Genomic DNA, 24,536 nt, shown 5'->3' on the forward strand with positions numbered 1-24,536 from the left:
CAGTAGTTTAGTGGAGTTCCATTCTCTATAACATTCACTCAAGTAAGCAGAGGAATCTGTATTGTCTTACATAGTTACTTAAATATGAAATAGAAAATAGAAAGATTAGTACTGTTTCTTGTCCATTTCCATCATGTAGTTATTGGTTTATGATTAACAGTGCTGTAAAAAAGAGGTCCTGAAGAACCCTTGTTCTTGCTTTAACCTGAAAATACAGAAAAACTACCCTGGGAGGTACCCAGCAGTAGTTTAGTGGAGTTCCATTCTCTATAACATTCACTCAAGTAAGCAGAGGAATCGGTATTGTCTTACATAGTTTACTTAAATATGAGTATTCAAAAGTGGGATTTAAATTCACGCCTTCACGAGAGACTGCTCGGTCATCCTATCCTACACAAATAAGAAAACTTTCAAGATTAGATGCCAAGCCAGTCATCTGAAGAGTCTAACATTTTGGGGCGTGTTTTGGCATAGTGGGTTTTTTCACTAGCGCTGTCGGAATGACATTGCAGTGTGTTTAATAAATGTTGTATTGTCAGAAGTGGGATTTGAACCCACGCCTCCAGGGGAGACTGCGACCTGAACGCAGCGCCTTAGACCGCTCGGCCATCCTGACTTATAGAAAAGCCAAGCCTTTCAGATATGGAAGAAAAAACAGTCATGTTAAGGGTCCAGTTTTTGGGAATTTAAAATAGAAAGATTAGAACTGTTTCTTGTCCATTTCCATCATGTAGTTATTGGTTTATGATTAACAGTGCTGTAACAAAGAGGTCCTGAAGAACCCTTGTTCTTGCTTTAACCTGAAAATACAGAAAAACTACCCTGGGAGGTACCCAGCAGTAGTTTAGTGGAGTTCCATTCTCTATAACATTCACTCAAGTAAGCAGAGGAATCTGTATTGTCTTACATAGTTACTTAAATATGAAATAGAAAATAGAAAGATTAGTACTGTTTCTTGTCCATTTCCATCATGTAGTTATTGGTTTATGATTAACAGTGCTGTAAAAAAGAGGTCCTGAAGAACCCTTGTTCTTGCTTTAACCTGAAAATACAGAAAAACTACCCTGGGAGGTACCCAGCAGTAGTTTAGTGGAGTTCCATTCTCTATAACATTCACTCAAGTAAGCAGAGGAATCGGTATTGTCTTACATAGTTTACTTAAATATGAGTATTCAAAAGTGGGATTTAAATTCACGCCTTCACGAGAGACTGCTCGGTCATCCTATCCTACACAAATAAGAAAACTTTCAAGATTAGATGCCAAGCCAGTCATCTGAAGAGTCTAACATTTTGGGGCCTGTTTTGGCATAGTGGGTTTTTTCACTAGCGCTGTCGGAATGACATTGCAGTGTGTTTAATAAAAGTTGTATTGTCAGAAGTGGGATTTGAACCCACGCCTCCAGGGGAGACTGCGACCTGAACGCAGCGCCTTAGACCGCTCGGCCATCCTGACTTATAGAAAAGCCAAGCCTTTCAGATATGGAAGAAAAAACAGTCATGTTAAGGGTCCAGTTTTTGGGAATTTAAAATAGAAAGATTAGAACTGTTTCTTGTCCATTTCCATCATGTAGTTATTGGTTTATGATTAACAGTGCTGTAACAAAGAGGTCCTGAAGAACCCTTGTTCTTGCTTTAACCTGAAAATACAGAAAAACTACCCTGGGAGGTACCCAGCAGTAGTTTAGTGGAGTTCCATTCTCTATAACATTCACTCAAGTAAGCAGAGGAATCTGTATTGTCTTACATAGTTACTTAAATATGAAATAGAAAATAGAAAGATTAGTACTGTTTCTTGTCCATTTCCATCATGTAGTTATTGGTTTATGATTAACAGTGCTGTAAAAAAGAGGTCCTGAAGAACCCTTGTTCTTGCTTTAACCTGAAAATACAGAAAAACTACCCTGGGAGGTACCCAGCAGTAGTTTAGTGGAGTTCCATTCTCTATAACATTCACTCAAGTAAGCAGAGGAATCGGTATTGTCTTACATAGTTTACTTAAATATGAGTATTCAAAAGTGGGATTTAAATTCACGCCTTCACGAGAGACTGCTCGGTCATCCTATCCTACACAAATAAGAAAACTTTCAAGATTAGATGCAGGGCCAGTCATCTGAAGAGTCTAACATTTTGGGGCGTGTTTTGGCATAGTGGGTTTTTTCACTAGCGCTGTCGGAATGACATTGCAGTGTGTTTAATAAAAGTTGTATTGTCAGAAGTGGGATTTGAACCCACACCTCCAGGGGAGACTGCGACCTGAACGCAGCGCCTTAGACCGCTCGGCCATCCTGACTTATAGAAAAGCCAAGCCTTTCAGATATGGAAGAAAAAACAGTCATGTTAAGGGTCCAGTTTTTGGGAATTTAAAATAGAAAGATTAGAACTGTTTCTTGTCCATTTCCATCATGTAGTTATTGGTTTATGATTAACAGTGCTGTAACAAAGAGGTCCTGAAGAACCCTTGTTCTTGCTTTAACCTGAAAATACAGAAAAACTACCCTGGGAGGTACCCAGCAGTAGTTTAGTGGAGTTCCATTCTCTATAACATTCACTCAAGTAAGCAGAGGAATCTGTATTGTCTTACATAGTTACTTAAATATGAAATAGAAAATAGAAAGATTAGTACTGTTTCTTGTCCATTTCCATCATGTAGTTATTGGTTTATGATTAACAGTGCTGTAAAAAAGAGGTCCTGAAGAACCCTTGTTCTTGCTTTAACCTGAAAATACAGAAAAACTACCCTGGGAGGTACCCAGCAGTAGTTTAGTGGAGTTCCATTCTCTATAACATTCACTCAAGTAAGCAGAGGAATCTGTATTGTCTTACATAGTTACTTAAATATGAAATAGAAAATAGAAAGATTAGTACTGTTTCTTGTCCATTTCCATCATGTAGTTATTGGTTTATGATTAACAGTGCTGTAAAAAAGAGGTCCTGAAGAACCCTTGTTCTTGCTTTAACCTGAAAATACAGAAAAACTACCCTGGGAGGTACCCAGCAGTAGTTTAGTGGAGTTCCATTCTCTATAACATTCACTCAAGTAAGCAGAGGAATCGGTATTGTCTTACATAGTTTACTTAAATATGAGTATTCAAAAGTGGGATTTAAATCCACGCCTTCACGAGAGACTGCTCGGTCATCCTATCCTACACAAATAAGAAAACTTTCAAGATTGGATGCCAAGCCAGTCATCTGAAGAGTCTAACATTTTGGGGCGTGTTTTGGCATAGTGGGCTTTTTCACTAGCGCTGTCGGAATGACATTGCAGTGTGTTTAATAAAAGTTGTATTGTCAGAAGTGGGATTTGAACCCACGCCTCCAGGGGAGACTGCGACCTGAACGCAGCGCCTTAGACCGCTCGGCCATCCTGACTTATAGAAAAGCCAAGCCTTTCAGAAATGGAAGAAAAAACCGTCATGTTAAGGGTCCAGTTTTTGGGAATTTAAAATAGAAAGATTAGAACTGTTTCTTGTCCATTTCCATCATGTAGTTATTGGTTTATGATTAACAGTGCTGTAACAAAGAGGTCCTGAAGAACCCCTGTTCTTGCTTTAACCTGAAAATACAGAAAAACTACCCTGGGAGGTACCCAGCAGTAGTTTAGTGGAGTTCCATTCTCTATAACATTCACTCAAGTAAGCAGAGGAATCGGTATTGTCTTACATAGTTTACTTAAATATGAGTATTCAAAAGTGGGATTTAAATCCACGCCTTCACGAGAGACTGCTCGGTCATCCTATCCTACACAAATAAGAAAACTTTCAAGATTGGATGCCAAGCCAGTCATCTGAAGAGTCTAACATTTTGGGGCGTGTTTTTTCACTAGCGCTGTCGGAATGACATTGCAGTGTGTTTAATAAAAGTTGTATTGTCAGAAGTGGGATTTGAACCCACGCCTCCAGGGGAGACTGCGACCTGAACTCAGCGCCTTAGACCGCGCGGCCATCCTGACTTATAGAAAAGCCAAGCCTTTCAGAAATGGAAGAAAAAACCGTCATGTTAAGGGTCCAGTTTTTGGGAATTTAAAATAGAAAGATTAGAACTGTTTCTTGTCCATTTCCATCATGTAGTTATTGGTTTATGATTAACAGTGCTGTAACAAAGAGGTCCTGAAGAACCCTTGTTCTTGCTTTAACCTGAAAATACAGAAAAACTACCCTGGGAGGTACCCAGCAGTAGTTTAGTGGAGTTCCATTCTCTATAACATTCACTCAAGTAAGCAGAGGAATCGGTATTGTCTTACATAGTTTACTTAAATATGAGTATTCAAAAGTGGGATTTAAATCCACGCCTTCACGAGAGACTGCTCGGTCATCCTATCCTACACAAATAAGAAAACTTTCAAGATTAGATGCAGGGCCAGTCATCTGAAGAGTCTAACATTTTGGGGCGTGTTTTGGCATAGTGGGTTTTTTCACTAGCGCTGTCGGAATGACATTGCAGTGTGTTTAATAAAAGTTGTATTGTCAGAAGTGGGATTTGAACCCACACCTCCAGGGGAGACTGCGACCTGAACGCAGCGCCTTAGACCGCTCGGCCATCCTGACTTATAGAAAAGCCAAGCCTTTCAGATATGGAAGAAAAAACAGTCATGTTAAGGGTCCAGTTTTTGGGAATTTAAAATAGAAAGATTAGAACTGTTTCTTGTCCATTTCCATCATGTAGTTATTGGTTTATGATTAACAGTGCTGTAACAAAGAGGTCCTGAAGAACCCTTGTTCTTGCTTTAACCTGAAAATACAGAAAAACTACCCTGGGAGGTACCCAGCAGTAGTTTAGTGGAGTTCCATTCTCTATAACATTCACTCAAGTAAGCAGAGGAATCTGTATTGTCTTACATAGTTACTTAAATATGAAATAGAAAATAGAAAGATTAGTACTGTTTCTTGTCCATTTCCATCATGTAGTTATTGGTTTATGATTAACAGTGCTGTAAAAAAGAGGTCCTGAAGAACCCTTGTTCTTGCTTTAACCTGAAAATACAGAAAAACTACCCTGGGAGGTACCCAGCAGTAGTTTAGTGGAGTTCCATTCTCTATAACATTCACTCAAGTAAGCAGAGGAATCTGTATTGTCTTACATAGTTACTTAAATATGAAATAGAAAATAGAAAGATTAGTACTGTTTCTTGTCCATTTCCATCATGTAGTTATTGGTTTATGATTAACAGTGCTGTAAAAAAGAGGTCCTGAAGAACCCTTGTTCTTGCTTTAACCTGAAAATACAGAAAAACTACCCTGGGAGGTACCCAGCAGTAGTTTAGTGGAGTTCCATTCTCTATAACATTCACTCAAGTAAGCAGAGGAATCTGTATTGTCTTACATAGTTACTTAAATATGAAATAGAAAATAGAAAGATTAGTACTGTTTCTTGTCCATTTCCATCATGTAGTTATTGGTTTATGATTAACAGTGCTGTAAAAAAGAGGTCCTGAAGAACCCTTGTTCTTGCTTTAACCTGAAAATACAGAAAAACTACCCTGGGAGGTACCCAGCAGTAGTTTAGTGGAGTTCCATTCTCTATAACATTCACTCAAGTAAGCAGAGGAATCGGTATTGTCTTACATAGTTTACTTAAATATGAGTATTCAAAAGTGGGATTTAAATCCACGCCTTCACGAGAGACTGCTCGGTCATCCTATCCTACACAAATAAGAAAACTTTCAAGATTGGATGCCAAGCCAGTCATCTGAAGAGTCTAACATTTTGGGGCGTGTTTTGGCATAGTGGGCTTTTTCACTAGCGCTGTCGGAATGACATTGCAGTGTGTTTAATAAAAGTTGTATTGTCAGAAGTGGGATTTGAACCCACGCCTCCAGGGGAGACTGCGACCTGAACGCAGCGCCTTAGACCGCTCGGCCATCCTGACTTATAGAAAAGCCAAGCCTTTCAGAAATGGAAGAAAAAACCGTCATGTTAAGGGTCCAGTTTTTGGGAATTTAAAATAGAAAGATTAGAACTGTTTCTTGTCCATTTCCATCATGTAGTTATTGGTTTATGATTAACAGTGCTGTAACAAAGAGGTCCTGAAGAACCCCTGTTCTTGCTTTAACCTGAAAATACAGAAAAACTACCCTGGGAGGTACCCAGCAGTAGTTTAGTGGAGTTCCATTCTCTATAACATTCACTCAAGTAAGCAGAGGAATCGGTATTGTCTTACATAGTTTACTTAAATATGAGTATTCAAAAGTGGGATTTAAATCCACGCCTTCACGAGAGACTGCTCGGTCATCCTATCCTACACAAATAAGAAAACTTTCAAGATTGGATGCCAAGCCAGTCATCTGAAGAGTCTAACATTTTGGGGCGTGTTTTTTCACTAGCGCTGTCGGAATGACATTGCAGTGTGTTTAATAAAAGTTGTATTGTCAGAAGTGGGATTTGAACCCACGCCTCCAGGGGAGACTGCGACCTGAACTCAGCGCCTTAGACCGCGCGGCCATCCTGACTTATAGAAAAGCCAAGCCTTTCAGAAATGGAAGAAAAAACCGTCATGTTAAGGGTCCAGTTTTTGGGAATTTAAAATAGAAAGATTAGAACTGTTTCTTGTCCATTTCCATCATGTAGTTATTGGTTTATGATTAACAGTGCTGTAACAAAGAGGTCCTGAAGAACCCTTGTTCTTGCTTTAACCTGAAAATACAGAAAAACTACCCTGGGAGGTACCCAGCAGTAGTTTAGTGGAGTTCCATTCTCTATAACATTCACTCAAGTAAGCAGAGGAATCGGTATTGTCTTACATAGTTTACTTAAATATGAGTATTCAAAAGTGGGATTTAAATCCACGCCTTCACGAGAGACTGCTCGGTCATCCTATCCTACACAAATAAGAAAACTTTCAAGATTGGATGCCAAGCCAGTCATCTGAAGAGTCTAACATTTTGGGGCGTGTTTTGGCATAGTGGGTTTTTTCACTAGCGCTGTCGGAATGACATTGCAGTGTGTTTAAGAAAAGTTGTATTGTCAGAAGTGGGATTTGAACCCACGCCTCCAGGGGAGACTGCGACCTTAACGCAGCGCCTTAGACCGCTCGGCCATCCTGACTTATAGAAAAGCCAAGCCTTTCAGATATGGAAGAAAAAAAAGTCATGTTAAGGGTCCAGTTTTTGGGAATTTAAAATAGAAAGATTAGAACTGTTTCTTGTCCATTTCCATCATGTAGTTATTGGTTTATGATTAACAGTGCTGTAACAAAGAGGTCCTGAAGAACCCTTGTTCTTGCTTTAACCTGAAAATACAGAAAAACTACCCTGGGAGGTACCCAGCAGTAGTTTAGTGGAGTTCCATTCTCTATAACATTCACTCAAGTAAGCAGAGGAATCTGTATTGTCTTACATAGTTACTTAAATATGAAATAGAAAATAGAAAGATTAGTACTGTTTCTTGTCCATTTCCATCATGTAGTTATTGGTTTATGATTAACAGTGCTGTAAAAAAGAGGTCCTGAAGAACCCTTGTTCTTGCTTTAACCTGAAAATACAGAAAAACTACCCTGGGAGGTACCCAGCAGTAGTTTAGTGGAGTTCCATTCTCTATAACATTCACTCAAGTAAGATTAGAACTGTTTCTTGTCCATTTCCATCATGTAGTTATTGGTTTATGATTAACAGTGTTGTAACAAAGAGGTCCTGAAGAACCCTTGTTCTTGCTTTAACCTGAAAATACAGAAAAACTACCCTGGGAGGTACCCAGCAGTAGTTTAGTGGAGTTCCATTCTCTATAACATTCACTCAAGTAAGCAGAGGAATCTGTATTGTCTTACATAGTTTACTTAAATATGAGTATTCAAAAGTGGGATTTAAATCCACGCCTTCGCGAGAGACTGCTCGGTCATCCTATCCTACACAAATAAGAAAACTTTCAAGATTGGATGCCAAGCCAGTCATCTGAAGAGTCTAACATTTTGGGGCGTGTTTTGGCATAGTGGGTTTTTTCACTAGCGCTGTCGGAATGACATTGCAGTGTGTTTAATAAAAGTTGTATTGTCAGAAGTGGGATTTGAACCCACGCCTCCAGGGGAGACTGCGACCTGAACGCAGCACCTTAGACTGCTCGGCCATCCTGACTTATAGAAAAGCCAAGCCTTTCAGATATGGAAGAAAAAACAGTCATGTTAAGGGTCCAGTTTTTGGGAATTTAAAATAGAAAGATTAGAACTGTTTCTTGTCCATTTCCATCATGTAGTTATTGGTTTATGATTAACAGTGCTGTAACAAAGAGGTCCTGAAGAACCCTTGTTCTTGCTTTAACCTGAAAATACAGAAAAACTACCCTGGGAGGTACCCAGCAGTAGTTTAGTGGAGTTCCATTCTCTATAACATTCACTCAAGTAAGCAGAGGAATCTGTATTGTCTTACATAGTTACTTAAATATGAAATAGAAAATAGAAAGATTAGTACTGTTTCTTGTCCATTTCCATCATGTAGTTATTGGTTTATGATTAACAGTGCTGTAAAAAAGAGGTCCTGAAGAACCCTTGTTCTTGCTTTAACCTGAAAATACAGAAAAACTACCCTGGGAGGTACCCAGCAGTAGTTTAGTGGAGTTCCATTCTCTATAACATTCACTCAAGTAAGCAGAGGAATCGGTATTGTCTTACATAGTTTACTTAAATATGAGTATTCAAAAGTGGGATTTAAATTCACGCCTTCACGAGAGACTGCTCGGTCATCCTATCCTACACAAATAAGAAAACTTTCAAGATTAGATGCCAAGCCAGTCATCTGAAGAGTCTATCATTTTGGGGCGTGTTTTGGCATAGTGGGTTTTTTCACTAGCGCTGTCGGAATGACATTGCAGTGTGTTTAATAAAAGTTGTATTGTCAGAAGTGGGATTTGAACCCACGCCTCCAGGGGAGACTGCGACCTGAACGCAGCGCCTTAGACCGCTCGGCCATCCTGACTTATAGAAAAGCCAAGCCTTTCAGATATGGAAGAAAAAACAGTCATGTTAAGGGTCCAGTTTTTGGGAATTTAAAATAGAAAGATTAGAACTGTTTCTTGTCCATTTCCATCATGTAGTTATTGGTTTATGATTAACAGTGCTGTAACAAAGAGGTCCTGAAGAACCCTTGTTCTTGCTTTAACCTGAAAATACAGAAAAACTACCCTGGGAGGTACCCAGCAGTAGTTTAGTGGAGTTCCATTCTCTATAACATTCACTCAAGTAAGCAGAGGAATCTGTATTGTCTTACATAGTTACTTAAATATGAAATAGAAAATAGAAAGATTAGTACTGTTTCTTGTCCATTTCCATCATGTAGTTATTGGTTTATGATTAACAGTGCTGTAAAAAAGAGGTCCTGAAGAACCCTTGTTCTTGCTTTAACCTGAAAATACAGAAAAACTACCCTGGGAGGTACCCAGCAGTAGTTTAGTGGAGTTCCATTCTCTATAACATTCACTCAAGTAAGCAGAGGAATCGGTATTGTCTTACATAGTTTACTTAAATATGAGTATTCAAAAGTGGGATTTAAATTCACGCCTTCACGAGAGACTGCTCGGTCATCCTATCCTACACAAATAAGAAAACTTTCAAGATTAGATGCCAAGCCAGTCATCTGAAGAGTCTATCATTTTGGGGCGTGTTTTGGCATAGTGGGTTTTTTCACTAGCGCTGTCGGAATGACATTGCAGTGTGTTTAATAAAAGTTGTATTGTCAGAAGTGGGATTTGAACCCACGCCTCCAGGGGAGACTGCGACCTGAACGCAGCGCCTTAGACCGCTCGGCCATCCTGACTTATAGAAAAGCCAAGCCTTTCAGATATGGAAGAAAAAACAGTCATGTTAAGGGTCCAGTTTTTGGGAATTTAAAATAGAAAGATTAGAACTGTTTCTTGTCCATTTCCATCATGTAGTTATTGGTTTATGATTAACAGTGCTGTAACAAAGAGGTCCTGAAGAACCCTTGTTCTTGCTTTAACCTGAAAATACAGAAAAACTACCCTGGGAGGTACCCAGCAGTAGTTTAGTGGAGTTCCATTCTCTATAACATTCACTCAAGTAAGCAGAGGAATCTGTATTGTCTTACATAGTTACTTAAATATGAAATAGAAAATAGAAAGATTAGTACTGTTTCTTGTCCATTTCCATCATGTAGTTATTGGTTTATGATTAACAGTGCTGTAAAAAAGAGGTCCTGAAGAACCCTTGTTCTTGCTTTAACCTGAAAATACAGAAAAACTACCCTGGGAGGTACCCAGCAGTAGTTTAGTGGAGTTCCATTCTCTATAACATTCACTCAAGTAAGCAGAGGAATCGGTATTGTCTTACATAGTTTACTTAAATATGAGTATTCAAAAGTGGGATTTAAATTCACGCCTTCACGAGAGACTGCTCGGTCATCCTATCCTACACAAATAAGAAAACTTTCAAGATTAGATGCCAAGCCAGTCATCTGAAGAGTCTATCATTTTGGGGCGTGTTTTGGCATAGTGGGTTTTTTCACTAGCGCTGTCGGAATGACATTGCAGTGTGTTTAATAAAAGTTGTATTGTCAGAAGTGGGATTTGAACCCACGCCTCCAGGGGAGACTGCGACCTGAACGCAGCGCCTTAGACCGCTCGGCCATCCTGACTTATAGAAAAGCCAAGCCTTTCAGATATGGAAGAAAAAACAGTCATGTTAAGGGTCCAGTTTTTGGGAATTTAAAATAGAAAGATTAGAACTGTTTCTTGTCCATTTCCATCATGTAGTTATTGGTTTATGATTAACAGTGCTGTAACAAAGAGGTCCTGAAGAACCCTTGTTCTTGCTTTAACCTGAAAATACAGAAAAACTACCCTGGGAGGTACCCAGCAGTAGTTTAGTGGAGTTCCATTCTCTATAACATTCACTCAAGTAAGCAGAGGAATCTGTATTGTCTTACATAGTTACTTAAATATGAAATAGAAAATAGAAAGATTAGTACTGTTTCTTGTCCATTTCCATCATGTAGTTATTGGTTTATGATTAACAGTGCTGTAAAAAAGAGGTCCTGAAGAACCCTTGTTCTTGCTTTAACCTGAAAATACAGAAAAACTACCCTGGGAGGTACCCAGCAGTAGTTTAGTGGAGTTCCATTCTCTATAACATTCACTCAAGTAAGCAGAGGAATCGGTATTGTCTTACATAGTTTACTTAAATATGAGTATTCAAAAGTGGGATTTAAATCCACGCCTTCACGAGAGACTGCTCGGTCATCCTATCCTACACAAATAAGAAAACTTTCAAGATTGGATGCCAAGCCAGTCATCTGAAGAGTCTAACATTTTGGGGCGTGTTTTGGCATAGTGGGTTTTTTCACTAGCGCTGTCGGAATGACATTGCAGTGTGTTTAATAAAAGTTGTATTGTCAGAAGTGGGATTTGAACCCACGCCTCCAGGGGAGACTGCGACCTGAACGCAGCGCCTTAGACCGCGCGGCCATCCTGACTTATAGAAAAGCCAAGCCTTTCCGAAATGGAAGAAAAAACCGTCATGTTAAGGGTCCAGTTTTTGGGAATTTAAAATAGAAAGATTAGAACTGTTTCTTGTCCATTTCCATCATGTAGTTATTGGTTTATGATTAACAGTGCTGTAACAAAGAGGTCCTGAAGAACCCTTGTTCTTGCTTTAACCTGAAAATACAGAAAAACTACCCTGGGAGGTACCCAGCAGTAGTTTAGTGGAGTTCCATTCTCTATAACATTCACTCAAGTAAGCAGAGGAATCGGTATTGTCTTACATAGTTTACTTAAATATGAGTATTCAAAAGTGGGATTTAAATCCACGCCTTCACGAGAGACTGCTCGGTCATCCTATCCTACACAAATAAGAAAACTTTCAAGATTGGATGCCAAGCCAGTCATCTGAAGAGTCTAACATTTTGGGGCGTGTTTTGGCATAGTGGGTTTTTTCACTAGTGCTGTCGGAATGACATTGCAGTGTGTTTAAGAAAAGTTGTATTGTCAGAAGTGGGATTTGAACCCACGCCTCCAGGGGAGACTGCGACCTGAACGCAGCGCCTTAGACCGCTCGGCCATCCTGACTTATAGAAAAGCCAAGCCTTTCAGATATGGAAGAAAAAACAGTCATGTTAAGGGTCCAGTTTTTGGGAATTTAAAATAGAAAGATTAGAACTGTTTCTTGTCCATTTCCATCATGTAGTTATTGGTTTATGATTAACAGTGCTGTAACAAAGAGGTCCTGAAGAACCCTTGTTCTTGCTTTAACCTGAAAATACAGAAAAACTACCCTGGGAGGTACCCAGCAGTAGTTTAGTGGAGTTCCATTCTCTATAACATTCACTCAAGTAAGCAGAGGAATCTGTATTGTCTTACATAGTTACTTAAATATGAAATAGAAAATAGAAAGATTAGTACTGTTTCTTGTCCATTTCCATCATGTAGTTATTGGTTTATGATTAACAGTGCTGTAAAAAAGAGGTCCTGAAGAACCCTTGTTCTTGCTTTAACCTGAAAATACAGAAAAACTACCCTGGGAGGTACCCAGCAGTAGTTTAGTGGAGTTCCATTCTCTATAACATTCACTCAAGTAAGCAGAGGAATCGGTATTGTCTTACATAGTTTACTTAAATATGAGTATTCAAAAGTGGGATTTAAATCCACGCCTTCACGAGAGACTGCTCGGTCATCCTATCCTACACAAATAAGAAAACTTTCAAGATTGGATGCCAAGCCAGTCATCTGAAGAGTCTAACATTTTGGGGCGTGTTTTGGCATAGTGGGTTTTTTCACTAGCGCTGTCGGAATGACATTGCAGTGTGTTTAATAAAAGTTGTATTGTCAGAAGTGGGATTTGAACCCACGCCTCCAGGGGAGACTGCGACCTGAACGCAGCGCCTTAGACCGCGCGGCCATCCTGACTTATAGAAAAGCCAAGCCTTTCCGAAATGGAAGAAAAAACCGTCATGTTAAGGGTCCAGTTTTTGGGAATTTAAAATAGAAAGATTAGAACTGTTTCTTGTCCATTTCCATCATGTAGTTATTGGTTTATGATTAACAGTGCTGTAACAAAGAGGTCCTGAAGAACCCTTGTTCTTGCTTTAACCTGAAAATACAGAAAAACTACCCTGGGAGGTACCCAGCAGTAGTTTAGTGGAGTTCCATTCTCTATAACATTCACTCAAGTAAGCAGAGGAATCGGTATTGTCTTACATAGTTTACTTAAATATGAGTATTCAAAAGTGGGATTTAAATCCACGCCTTCACGAGAGACTGCTCGGTCATCCTATCCTACACAAATAAGAAAACTTTCAAGATTGGATGCCAAGCCAGTCATCTGAAGAGTCTAACATTTTGGGGCGTGTTTTGGCATAGTGGGTTTTTTCACTAGCGCTGTCGGAATGACATTGCAGTGTGTTTAATAAAAGTTGTATTGTCAGAAGTGGGATTTGAACCCACGCCTCCAGGGGAGACTGCGACCTGAACGCAGCGCCTTAGACCGCTCGGCCATCCTGACTTATAGAAAAGCCAAGCCTTTCAGAAATGGAAGAAAAAACCGTCATGTTAAGGGTCCAGTTTTTGGGAATTTAAAATAGAAAGATTAGAACTGTTTCTTGTCCATTTCCATCATGTAGTTATTGGTTTATGATTAACAGTGCTGTAACAAAGAGGTCCTGAAGAACCCTTGTTCTTGCTTTAACCTGAAAATACAGAAAAACTACCCTGGGAGGTACCCAGCAGTAGATTAGTGGAGTTCCATTCTCTATAACATTCACTCAGGTAAGCAGAGGAATCGGTATTGTCTTACATAGTTTACTTAAATATGAGTATTCAAAAGTGGGATTTAAATCCACGCCTTCACGAGAGACTGCTCGGTCATCCTATCCTACACAAATAAGAAAACTTTCAAGATTGGATGCCAAGCCAGTCATCTGAAGAGTCTAACATTTTGGGGCGTGTTTTTTCACTAGCGGTGTCGGAATGCAGTGTGTTTAATAAAAGTTGTATTGTCAGAAGTGGGATTTGAACCCACGCCTCCAGGGGAGACTGCGACCTGAACGCAGCGCCTTAGACCGCTCGGCCATCCTGACTTATAGAAAAGCCAAGCCTTTCAGAAATGGAAGAAAAAACCGTCATGTTAAGGGTCCAGTTTTTGGGAATTTAAAATAGAAAGATTAGAACTGTTTCTTGTCCATTTCCATCATGTAGTTATTGGTTTATGATTAACAGTGCTGTAACAAAGAGGTCCTGAAGAACCCTTGTTCTTGCTTTAACCTGAAAATACAGAAAAACTACCCTGGGAGGTACCCAGCAGTAGTTTAGTGGAGTTCCATTTTCTATAACATTCACTCAAGTAAGCAGAGGAATCTGTATTGTCTTACATAGTTTACTTAAATATGAGTATTCAAAAGTGGGATTTAAATCCACGCCTTCACGAGAGACTGCTCGGTCATCCTATCCTACACAAATAAGAAAACTTTCAAGATTGGATGTCAAGCCAGTCATCTGAAGAGTCTAACATTTTGGGGCGTGTTTTGGCATAGTGGGTTTTTTCATTAGCGCTGTCGGAATGACATTGCAGTGTGTTTAATAAAAGTTGTATTGTCAGAAGTGGGATTTGAACCCACGCCTCCAGGGGAGACTGCGACCTTAACGCAGCGCCTTAGACCGCTCGGCCATCCTGACTTATAGAAAAGCCAAGCCTTTCAGATATGGAAGAAAAAACAGTCATGTTAAGGGTCCAGTTTTTGGGAATTTAAAATAGAAAGATTAGAACTGTTTCTTGTCCATTTCCATCATGTAGTTATTGGTTTATGATTAACAGTGCTGTAACAAAGAGGTCCTGAAGAACCCCTGTTCTTGCTTTAACCTGAAAATACAGAAAAACTACCCTGGGAGGTACCCAGCAGTAGTTTAGTGGAGTTCCATTCTCTATAACATTCACTCAAGTAAGCAGAGGAATCGGTATTGTCTTACATAGTTTACTTAAATATGAGTATTCAAAAGTGGGATTTAAATCCACGCCTTCACGAGAGACTGCTCGGTCATCCTATCCTACACAAATAAGAAAACTTTCAAGATTGGATGCCAAGCCAGTCATCTGAAGAGTCTAACATTTTGGGGCGTGTTTTGGCATAGTGGGTTTTTTCACTAGCGCTGTCGGAATGACATTGCAGTGTGTTTAATAAAAGTTGTATTGTCAGAAGTGGGATTTGAACCCACGCCTCCAGGGGAGACTGCGACCTGAACGCAGCGCCTTAGACCGCGCGGCCATCCTGACTTATAGAAAAGCCAAGCCTTTCAGAAATGGAAGAAAAAACCGTCATGTTAAGGGTCCAGTTTTTGGGAATTTAAAATAGAAAGATTAGAACTGTTTCTTGTCCATTTCCATCATGTAGTTATTGGTTTATGATTAACAGTGCTGTAACAAAGAGGTCCTGAAGAACCCTTGTTCTTGCTTTAACCTGAAAATACAGAAAAACTACCCTGGGAGGTACCCAGCAGTAGTTTAGTGGAGTTCCATTCTCTATAACATTCACTCAAGTAAGCAGAGGAATCTGTATTGTCTTACATAGTTACTTAAATATGAAATAGAAAATAGAAAGATTAGTACTGTTTCTTGTCCATTTCCATCATGTAGTTATTGGTTTATGATTAACAGTGCTGTAAAAAAGAGGTCCTGAAGAACCCTTGTTCTTGCTTTAACCTGAAAATACAGAAAAACTACCCTGGGAGGTACCCAGCAGTAGTTTAGTGGAGTTCCATTCTCTATAACATTCACTCAAGTAAGCAGAGGAATCGGTATTGTCTTACATAGTTTACTTAAATATGAGTATTCAAAAGTGGGATTTAAATCCACGCCTTCACGAGAGACTGCTCGGTCATCCTATCCTACACAAATAAGAAAACTTTCAAGATTGGATGCCAAGCCAGTCATCTGAAGAGTAACATTTTGGGGCGTGTTTTGGCATAGTGGGTTTTTTCACTAGCGCTGTCGGAATGACATTGCAGTGTGTTTAATAAAAGTTGTATTGTCAGAAGTGGGATTTGAACCCACGCCTCCAGGGGAGACTGCGACCTGAACGCAGCGCCTTAGACCGCGCGGCCATCCTGACTTAAAGAAAAGCCAAGCCTTTCAGAAATGGAAGAAAAAACCGTCATGTTAAGGGTCCAGTTTTTGGGAATTTAAAATAGAAAGATTAGAACTGTTTCTTGTCCATTTCCATCATGTAGTTATTGGTTTATGATTAACAGTGCTGTAACAAAGAGGTCCTGAAGAACCCTTGTTCTTGCTTTAACCTGAAAATACAGAAAAACTACCCTGGGAGGTACCCAGCAGTAGATTAGTGGAGTTCCATTCTCTATAACATTCACTCAGGTAAGCAGAGGAATCGGTATTGTCTTACATAGTTTACTTAAATATGAGTATTCAAAAGTGGGATTTAAATCCACGCCTTCACGAGAGACTGCTCGGTCATCCTATCCTACACAAATAAGAAAACTTTCAAGATTGGATGCCAAGCCAGTCATCTGAAGAGTCTAACATTTTGGGGCGTGTTTTTTCACTAGCGGTGTCGGAATGCAGTGTGTTTAATAAAAGTTGTATTGTCAGAAGTGGGATTTGAACCCACGCCTCCAGGGGAGACTGCGACCTTAACGCAGCGCCTTAGACCGCTCGGCCATCCTGACTTATAGAAAAGCCAAGCCTTTCAGATATGGAAGAAAAAACAGTCATGTTAAGGGTCCAGTTTTTGGGAATTTAAAATAGAAAGATTAGAACTGTTTCTTGTCCATTTCCATCATGTAGTTATTGGTTTATGATTAACAGTGCTGTAACAAAGAGGTCCTGAAGAACCCCTGTTCTTGCTTTAACCTGAAAATACAGAAAAACTACCCTGGGAGGTACCCAGCAGTAGTTTAGTGGAGTTCCATTCTCTATAACATTCACTCAAGTAAGCAGAGGAATCGGTATTGTCTTACATAGTTTACTTAAATATGAGTATTCAAAAGTGGGATTTAAATCCACGCCTTCACGAGAGACTGCTCGGTCATCCTATCCTACACAAATAAGAAAACTTTCAAGATTGGATGCCAAGCCAGTCATCTGAAGAGTAACATTTTGGGGCGTGTTTTGGCATAGTGGGTTTTTTCACTAGCGCTGTCGGAATGACATTGCAGTGTGTTTAATAAAAGTTGTATTGTCAGAAGTGGGATTTGAACCCACGCCTCCAGGGGAGACTGCGACCTGAACGCAGCGCCTTAGACCGCGCGGCCATCCTGACTTAAAGAAAAGCCAAGCCTTTCAGAAATGGAAGAAAAAACCGTCATGTTAAGGGTCCAGTTTTTGGGAATTTAAAATAGAAAGATTAGAACTGTTTCTTGTCCATTTCCATCATGTAGTTATTGGTTTATGATTAACAGTGCTGTAACAAAGAGGTCCTGAAGAACCCTTGTTCTTGCTTTAACCTGAAAATACAGAAAAACTACCCTGGGAGGTACCCAGCAGTAGTTTAGTGGAGTTCCATTCTCTATAACATTCACTCAAGTAAGCAGAGGAATCGGTATTGTCTTACATAGTTTACTTAAATATGAGTATTCAAAAGTGGGATTTAAATCCACGCCTTCACGAGAGACTGCTCGGTCATCCTATCCTACACAAATAAGAAAACTTTCAAGATTGGATGCCAAGCCAGTCATCTGAAGAGTAACATTTTGGGGCGTGTTTTGGCATAGTGGGTTTTTTCACTAGCGCTGTCGGAATGACATTGCAGTGTGTTTAATAAAAGTTGTATTGTCAGAAGTGGGATTTGAACCCACGCCTCCAGGGGAGACTGCGACCTGAACGCAGCGCCTTAGACCGCGCGGCCATCCTGACTTAAAGAAAAGCCAAGCCTTTCAGAAATGGAAGAAAAAACCGTCATGTTAAGGGTCCAGTTTTTGGGAATTTAAAATAGAAAGATTAGAACTGTTTCTTGTCCATTTCCATCATGTAGTTATTGGTTTATGATTAACAGTGCTGTAACAAAGAGGTCCTGAAGAACCCTTGTTCTTGCTTTAACCTGAAAATACAGAAAAACTACCCTGGGAGGTACCCAGCAGTAGATTAGTGGAGTTCCATTCTCTATAACATTCACTCAGGTAAGCAGAGGAATCGGTATTGTCTTACATAGTTTACTTAAATATGAGTATTCAAAAGTGGGATTTAAATCCACGCCTTCACGAGAGACTGCTCGGTCATCCTATCCTACACAAATAAGAAAACTTTCAAGATTGGATGCCAAGCCAGTCATCTGAAGAGTCTAACATTTTGGGGCGTGTTTTTTCACTAGCGGTGTCGGAATGCAGTGTGTTTAATAAAAGTTGTATTGTCAGAAGTGGGATTTGAACCCACGCCTCCAGGGGAGACTGCGACCTTAACGCAGCGCCTTAGACCGCTCGGCCATCCTGACTTATAGAAAAGCCAAGCCTTTCAGATATGGAAGAAAAAACAGTCATGTTAAGGGTCCAGTTTTTGGGAATTTAAAATAGAAAGATTAGAACTGTTTCTTGTCCATTTCCATCATGTAGTTATTGGTTTATGATTAACAGTGCTGTAACAAAGAGGTCCTGAAGAACCCCTGTTCTTGCTTTAACCTGAAAATACAGAAAAACTACCCTGGGAGGTACCCAGCAGTAGTTTAGTGGAGTTCCATTCTCTATAACATTCACTCAAGTAAGCAGAGGAATCGGTATTGTCTTACATAGTTTACTTAAATATGAGTATTCAAAAGTGGGATTTAAATCCACGCCTTCACGAGAGACTGCTCGGTCATCCTATCCTACACAAATAAGAAAACTTTCAAGATTGGATGCCAAGCCAGTCATCTGAAGAGTCTAACATTTTGGGGCGTGTTTTGGCATAGTGGGTTTTTTCACTAGCGCTGTCGGAATGACATTGCAGTGTGTTTAATAAAAGTTGTATTGTCAGAAGTGGGATTTGAACCCACGCCTCCAGGGGAGACTGCGACCTTAACGCAGCGCCTTAGACCGCTCGGCCATCCTGACTTATAGAAAAGCCAAGCCTTTCAGATATGGAAGAAAAAACAGTCATGTTAAGGGTCCAGTTTTTGGGAATTTAAAATAGAAAGATTAGAACTGTTTCTTGTCCATTTCCATCATGTAGTTATTGGTTTATGATTAACAGTGCTGTAACAAAGAGGTCCTGAAGAACCCTTGTTCTTGCTTTAACCTGAAAATACAGAAAAACTACCCTGGGAGGTACCCAGCAGTAGATTAGTGGAGTTCCATTCTCTATAACATTCACTCAGGTAAGCAGAGGAATCGGTATTGTCTTACATAGTTTACTTAAATATGAGTATTCAAAAGTGGGATTTAAATCCACGCCTTCACGAGAGACTGCTCGGTCATCCTATCCTACACAAATAAGAAAACTTTCAAGATTGGATGCCAAGCCAGTCATCTGAAGAGTCTAACATTTTGGGGCGTGTTTTGGCATAGTGGGTTTTTTCACTAGCGCTGTCGGAATGACATTGCAGTGTGTTTAATAAAAGTTGTATTGTCAGAAGTGGGATTTGAACCCACACCTCCAGGGGAGACTGCGACCTGAACGCAGCGCCTTAGACCGCTCGGCCATCCTGACTTATAGAAAAGCCAAGCCTTTCAGAAATGGAAGAAAAAACCGTCATGTTAAGGGTCCAGTTTTTGGGAATTTAAAATAGAAAGATTAGAACTGTTTCTTGTCCATTTCCATCATGTAGTTATTGGTTTATGATTAACAGTGCTGTAACAAAGAGGTCCTGAAGAACCCTTGTTCTTGCTTTAACCTGAAAATACAGAAAAACTACCCTGGGAGGTACCCAGCAGTAGATTAGTGGAGTTCCATTCTCTATAACATTCACTCAGGTAAGCAGAGGAATCGGTATTGTCTTACATAGTTTACTTAAATATGAGTATTCAAAAGTGGGATTTAAATCCACGCCTTCACGAGAGACTGCTCGGTCATCCTATCCTACACAAATAAGAAAACTTTCAAGATTGGATGCCAAGCCAGTCATCTGAAGAGTCTAACATTTTGGGGCGTGTTTTTTCACTAGCGGTGTCGGAATGCAGTGTGTTTAATAAAAGTTGTATTGTCAGAAGTGGGATTTGAACCCACGCCTCCAGGGGAGACTGCGACCTTAACGCAGCGCCTTAGACCGCTCGGCCATCCTGACTTATAGAAAAGCCAAGCCTTTCAGATATGGAAGAAAAAACAGTCATGTTAAGGGTCCAGTTTTTGGGAATTTAAAATAGAAAGATTAGAACTGTTTCTTGTCCATTTCCATCATGTAGTTATTGGTTTATGATTAACAGTGCTGTAACAAAGAGGTCCTGAAGAACCCCTGTTCTTGCTTTAACCTGAAAATACAGAAAAACTACCCTGGGAGGTACCCAGCAGTAGTTTAGTGGAGTTCCATTCTCTATAACATTCACTCAAGTAAGCAGAGGAATCGGTATTGTCTTACATAGTTTACTTAAATATGAGTATTCAAAAGTGGGATTTAAATCCACGCCTTCACGAGAGACTGCTCGGTCATCCTATCCTACACAAATAAGAAAACTTTCAAGATTGGATGCCAAGCCAGTCATCTGAAGAGTCTAACATTTTGGGGCGTGTTTTGGCATAGTGGGTTTTTTCACTAGCGCTGTCGGAATGACATTGCAGTGTGTTTAATAAAAGTTGTATTGTCAGAAGTGGGATTTGAACCCACGCCTCCAGGGGAGACTGCGACCTGAACGCAGCGCCTTAGACCGCGCGGCCATCCTGACTTATAGAAAAGCCAAGCCTTTCAGAAATGGAAGAAAAAACCGTCATGTTAAGGGTCCAGTTTTTGGGAATTTAAAATAGAAAGATTAGAACTGTTTCTTGTCCATTTCCATCATGTAGTTATTGGTTTATGATTAACAGTGCTGTAACAAAGAGGTCCTGAAGAACCCTTGTTCTTGCTTTAACCTGAAAATACAGAAAAACTACCCTGGGAGGTACCCAGCAGTAGATTAGTGGAGTTCCATTCTCTATAACATTCACTCAGGTAAGCAGAGGAATCGGTATTGTCTTACATAGTTTACTTAAATATGAGTATTCAAAAGTGGGATTTAAATCCACGCCTTCACGAGAGACTGCTCGGTCATCCTATCCTACACAAATAAGAAAACTTTCAAGATTGGATGCCAAGCCAGTCATCTGAAGAGTCTAACATTTTGGGGCGTGTTTTGGCATAGTGGGTTTTTTCACTAGCGCTGTCGGAATGACATTGCAGTGTGTTTAATAAAAGTTGTATTGTCAGAAGTGGGATTTGAACCCACGCCTCCAGGGGAGCCTGCGACCTGAACGCAGCGCCTTAGACCGCTCGGCCATCCTGACTTATAGAAAAGCCAAGCCTTTCAGAAATGGAAGAAAAAACCGTCATGTTAAGGGTCCAGTTTTTGGGAATTTAAAATAGAAAGATTAGAACTGTTTCTTGTCCATTTCCATCATGTAGTTATTGGTTTATGATTAAGAGTGCTGTAACAAAGAGGTCCTGAAGAACCCTTGTTCTTGCTTTAACCTGAAAATACAGAAAAACTACCCTGGGAGGTACCCAGCAGTAGTTTAGTGGAGTTCCATTCTCTATAACATTCACTCAAGTAAGCAGAGGAATCTGTATTGTCTTACATAGTTACTTAAATATGAAATAGAAAATAGAAAGATTAGTACTGTTTCTTGTCCATTTCCATCATGTAGTTATTGGTTTATGATTAACAGTGCTGTAAAAAAGAGGTCCTGAAGAACCCTTGTTCTTGCTTTAACCTGAAAATACAGAAAAACTACCCTGGGAGGTACCCAGCAGTAGTTTAGTGGAGTTCCATTCTCTATAACATTCACTCAAGTAAGCAGAGGAATCGGTATTGTCTTACATAGTTTACTTAAATATGAGTATTCAAAAGTGGGATTTAAATCCACGCCTTCACGAGAGACTGCTCGGTCATCCTATCCTACACAAATAAGAAAACTTTCAAGATTGGATGCCAAGCCAGTCATCTGAAGAGTCTAACATTTTGGGGCGTGTTTTGGCATAGTGGGTTTTTTCACTAGCGCTGTCGGAATGACATTGCAGTGTGTTTAATAAAAGTTGTATTGTCAGAAGTGGGATTTGAACCCACGCCTCCAGGGGAGCCTGCGACCTGAACGCAGCGCCTTAGACCGCTCGGCCATCCTGACTTATAGAAAAGCCAAGCCTTTCAGAAATGGAAGAAAAAACCGTCATGTTAAGGGTCCAGTTTTTGGGAATTTAAAATAGAAAGATTAGAACTGTTTCTTGTCCATTTCCATCATGTAGTTATTGGTTTATGATTAAGAGTGCTGTAACAAAGAGGTCCTGAAGAACCCTTGTTCTTGCTTTAACCTGAAAATACAGAAAAACTACCCTGGGAGGTACCCAGCAGTAGTTTAGTGGAGTTCCATTCTCTATAACATTCACTCAAGTAAGCAGAGGAATCTGTATTGTCTTACATAGTTACTTAAATATGAAATAGAAAATAGAAAGATTAGTACTGTTTCTTGTCCATTTCCATCATGTAGTTATTGGTTTATGATTAACAGTGCTGTAAAAAAGAGGTCCTGAAGAACCCTTGTTCTTGCTTTAACCTGAAAATACAGAAAAACTACCCTGGGAGGTACCCAGCAGTAGTTTAGTGGAGTTCCATTCTCTATAACATTCACTCAAGTAAGCAGAGGAATCGGTATTGTCTTACATAGTTTACTTAAATATGAGTATTCAAAAGTGGGATTTAAATCCACGCCTTCACGAGAGACTGCTCGGTCATCCTATCCTACACAAATAAGAAAACTTTCAAGATTGGATGCCAAGCCAGTCATCTGAAGAGTCTAACATTTTGGGGCGTGTTTTGGCATAGTGGGTTTTTTCACTAGCGCTGTCGGAATGACATTGCAGTGTGTTTAATAAAAGTTGTATTGTCAGAAGTGGGATTTGAACCCACGCCTCCAGGGGAGCCTGCGACCTGAACGCAGCGCCTTAGACCGCTCGGCCATCCTGACTTATAGAAAAGCCAAGCCTTTCAGAAATGGAAGAAAAAACCGTCATGTTAAGGGTCCAGTTTTTGGGAATTTAAAATAGAAAGATTAGAACTGTTTCTTGTCCATTTCCATCATGTAGTTATTGGTTTATGATTAAGAGTGCTGTAACAAAGAGGTCCTGAAGAACCCTTGTTCTTGCTTTAACCTGAAAATACAGAAAAACTACCCTGGGAGGTACCCAGCAGTAGTTTAGTGGAGTTCCATTCTCTATAACATTCACTCAAGTAAGCAGAGGAATCTGTATTGTCTTACATAGTTACTTAAATATGAAATAGAAAATAGAAAGATTAGTACTGTTTCTTGTCCATTTCCATCATGTAGTTATTGGTTTATGATTAACAGTGCTGTAAAAAAGAGGTCCTGAAGAACCCTTGTTCTTGCTTTAACCTGAAAATACAGAAAAACTACCCTGGGAGGTACCCAGCAGTAGTTTAGTGGAGTTCCATTCTCTATAACATTCACTCAAGTAAGCAGAGGAATCGGTATTGTCTTACATAGTTTACTTAAATATGAGTATTCAAAAGTGGGATTTAAATCCACGCCTTCACGAGAGACTGCTCGGTCATCCTATCCTACACAAATAAGAAAACTTTCAAGATTGGATGCCAAGCCAGTCATCTGAAGAGTCTAACATTTTGGGGCGTGTTTTGGCATAGTGGGTTTTTTCACTAGCGCTGTCGGAATGACATTGCAGTGTGTTTAATAAAAGTTGTATTGTCAGAAGTGGGATTTGAACCCACGCCTCCAGGGGAGACTGCGACCTGAACGCAGCGCCTTAGGCCGCTCGGCCATCCTGACTTATAGAAAAGCCAAGCCTTTCAGAAATGGAGGAAAAAACCGTCATGTTAAGGGTCCAGTTTTTGGGAATTTAAAATAGAAAGATTAGAACTGTTTCTTGTCCATTTCCATCATGTAGTTATTGGTTTATGATTAACAGTGCTGTAACAAAGAGGTCCTGAAGAACCCTTGTTCTTGCTTTAACCTGAAAATACAGAAAAACTACCCTGGGAGGTACCCAGCAGTAGTTTAGTGGAGTTCCATTCTCTATAACATTCACTCAAGTAAGCAGAGGAATCGGTATTGTCTTACATAGTTTACTTAAATATGAGTATTCAAAAGTGGGATTTAAATCCACGCCTTCACGAGAGACTGCTCGGTCATCCTATCCTACACAAATAAGAAAACTTTCAAGATTGGATGCCAAGCCAGTCATCTGAAGAGTCTAACATTTTGGGGCGTGTTTTGGCATAGTGGGTTTTTTCACTAGCGCTGTCGGAATGACATTGCAGTGTGTTTAATAAAAGTTGTATTGTCAGAAGTGGGATTTGAACCCACGCCTCCAGGGGAGACTGCGACCTGAACGCAGCGCCTTAGACCGCTCGGCCATCCTGACTTATAGAAAAGCCAAGCCTTTCAGAAATGGAGGAAAAAACCGTCATGTTAAGGGTCCAGTTTTTGGGAATTTAAAATAGAAAGATTAGAACTGTTTCTTGTCCATT

At 39.9% G+C, this 24,536-nt stretch overlaps 24 non-coding genes across 24 annotated transcripts; all 24 read right to left on the minus strand.

Moving 5' to 3' along the window:
- Positions 1-533: 533 nt before the first annotated feature.
- Positions 534-616, minus strand: TRNAL-CAG (transfer RNA leucine (anticodon CAG)). Its single transcript has one exon. It is a non-coding gene; the product is annotated as a tRNA-Leu (tRNA).
- A 754-nt stretch (positions 617-1,370) lies between these two features.
- Positions 1,371-1,453, minus strand: TRNAL-CAG (transfer RNA leucine (anticodon CAG)). The gene has a single exon. It is a non-coding gene; the product is annotated as a tRNA-Leu (tRNA).
- A 754-nt stretch (positions 1,454-2,207) lies between these two features.
- On the minus strand, positions 2,208-2,290 carry TRNAL-CAG (transfer RNA leucine (anticodon CAG)). Its single transcript has one exon. It is a non-coding gene; the product is annotated as a tRNA-Leu (tRNA).
- A 996-nt stretch (positions 2,291-3,286) lies between these two features.
- On the minus strand, positions 3,287-3,369 carry TRNAL-CAG (transfer RNA leucine (anticodon CAG)). The gene has a single exon. It is a non-coding gene; the product is annotated as a tRNA-Leu (tRNA).
- A 1,092-nt stretch (positions 3,370-4,461) lies between these two features.
- TRNAL-CAG (transfer RNA leucine (anticodon CAG)) lies at positions 4,462-4,544 on the minus strand. The gene has a single exon. It is a non-coding gene; the product is annotated as a tRNA-Leu (tRNA).
- Positions 4,545-5,782: 1,238 nt separating this feature from the next.
- TRNAL-CAG (transfer RNA leucine (anticodon CAG)) lies at positions 5,783-5,865 on the minus strand. The gene has a single exon. It is a non-coding gene; the product is annotated as a tRNA-Leu (tRNA).
- A 1,092-nt stretch (positions 5,866-6,957) lies between these two features.
- TRNAL-AAG (transfer RNA leucine (anticodon AAG)) lies at positions 6,958-7,040 on the minus strand. The gene has a single exon. It is a non-coding gene; the product is annotated as a tRNA-Leu (tRNA).
- A 1,776-nt stretch (positions 7,041-8,816) lies between these two features.
- Positions 8,817-8,899, minus strand: TRNAL-CAG (transfer RNA leucine (anticodon CAG)). The gene has a single exon. It is a non-coding gene; the product is annotated as a tRNA-Leu (tRNA).
- A 754-nt stretch (positions 8,900-9,653) lies between these two features.
- Positions 9,654-9,736, minus strand: TRNAL-CAG (transfer RNA leucine (anticodon CAG)). Its single transcript has one exon. It is a non-coding gene; the product is annotated as a tRNA-Leu (tRNA).
- Positions 9,737-10,490: 754 nt separating this feature from the next.
- TRNAL-CAG (transfer RNA leucine (anticodon CAG)) lies at positions 10,491-10,573 on the minus strand. The gene has a single exon. It is a non-coding gene; the product is annotated as a tRNA-Leu (tRNA).
- A 1,349-nt stretch (positions 10,574-11,922) lies between these two features.
- Positions 11,923-12,005, minus strand: TRNAL-CAG (transfer RNA leucine (anticodon CAG)). Its single transcript has one exon. It is a non-coding gene; the product is annotated as a tRNA-Leu (tRNA).
- Positions 12,006-13,354: 1,349 nt separating this feature from the next.
- Positions 13,355-13,437, minus strand: TRNAL-CAG (transfer RNA leucine (anticodon CAG)). The gene has a single exon. It is a non-coding gene; the product is annotated as a tRNA-Leu (tRNA).
- Positions 13,438-13,928: 491 nt separating this feature from the next.
- TRNAL-CAG (transfer RNA leucine (anticodon CAG)) lies at positions 13,929-14,011 on the minus strand. The gene has a single exon. It is a non-coding gene; the product is annotated as a tRNA-Leu (tRNA).
- Positions 14,012-14,523: 512 nt separating this feature from the next.
- Positions 14,524-14,606, minus strand: TRNAL-AAG (transfer RNA leucine (anticodon AAG)). The gene has a single exon. It is a non-coding gene; the product is annotated as a tRNA-Leu (tRNA).
- A 1,921-nt stretch (positions 14,607-16,527) lies between these two features.
- On the minus strand, positions 16,528-16,610 carry TRNAL-AAG (transfer RNA leucine (anticodon AAG)). The gene has a single exon. It is a non-coding gene; the product is annotated as a tRNA-Leu (tRNA).
- Positions 16,611-18,287: 1,677 nt separating this feature from the next.
- TRNAL-AAG (transfer RNA leucine (anticodon AAG)) lies at positions 18,288-18,370 on the minus strand. Its single transcript has one exon. It is a non-coding gene; the product is annotated as a tRNA-Leu (tRNA).
- Positions 18,371-18,882: 512 nt separating this feature from the next.
- On the minus strand, positions 18,883-18,965 carry TRNAL-AAG (transfer RNA leucine (anticodon AAG)). The gene has a single exon. It is a non-coding gene; the product is annotated as a tRNA-Leu (tRNA).
- A 512-nt stretch (positions 18,966-19,477) lies between these two features.
- TRNAL-CAG (transfer RNA leucine (anticodon CAG)) lies at positions 19,478-19,560 on the minus strand. The gene has a single exon. It is a non-coding gene; the product is annotated as a tRNA-Leu (tRNA).
- Positions 19,561-20,051: 491 nt separating this feature from the next.
- TRNAL-AAG (transfer RNA leucine (anticodon AAG)) lies at positions 20,052-20,134 on the minus strand. Its single transcript has one exon. It is a non-coding gene; the product is annotated as a tRNA-Leu (tRNA).
- A 1,107-nt stretch (positions 20,135-21,241) lies between these two features.
- TRNAL-CAG (transfer RNA leucine (anticodon CAG)) lies at positions 21,242-21,324 on the minus strand. The gene has a single exon. It is a non-coding gene; the product is annotated as a tRNA-Leu (tRNA).
- A 754-nt stretch (positions 21,325-22,078) lies between these two features.
- TRNAL-CAG (transfer RNA leucine (anticodon CAG)) lies at positions 22,079-22,161 on the minus strand. The gene has a single exon. It is a non-coding gene; the product is annotated as a tRNA-Leu (tRNA).
- A 754-nt stretch (positions 22,162-22,915) lies between these two features.
- On the minus strand, positions 22,916-22,998 carry TRNAL-CAG (transfer RNA leucine (anticodon CAG)). The gene has a single exon. It is a non-coding gene; the product is annotated as a tRNA-Leu (tRNA).
- Positions 22,999-23,752: 754 nt separating this feature from the next.
- Positions 23,753-23,835, minus strand: TRNAL-CAG (transfer RNA leucine (anticodon CAG)). Its single transcript has one exon. It is a non-coding gene; the product is annotated as a tRNA-Leu (tRNA).
- A 512-nt stretch (positions 23,836-24,347) lies between these two features.
- On the minus strand, positions 24,348-24,430 carry TRNAL-CAG (transfer RNA leucine (anticodon CAG)). The gene has a single exon. It is a non-coding gene; the product is annotated as a tRNA-Leu (tRNA).
- Between the last annotated feature and the right edge of the window lie 106 nt (positions 24,431-24,536).

Source organism: Rhinoderma darwinii, chromosome 3, assembly GCF_050947455.1.
Source record: "Rhinoderma darwinii isolate aRhiDar2 chromosome 3, aRhiDar2.hap1, whole genome shotgun sequence".
Classification (NCBI taxonomy): domain Eukaryota; kingdom Metazoa; phylum Chordata; class Amphibia; order Anura; family Rhinodermatidae; genus Rhinoderma; species Rhinoderma darwinii.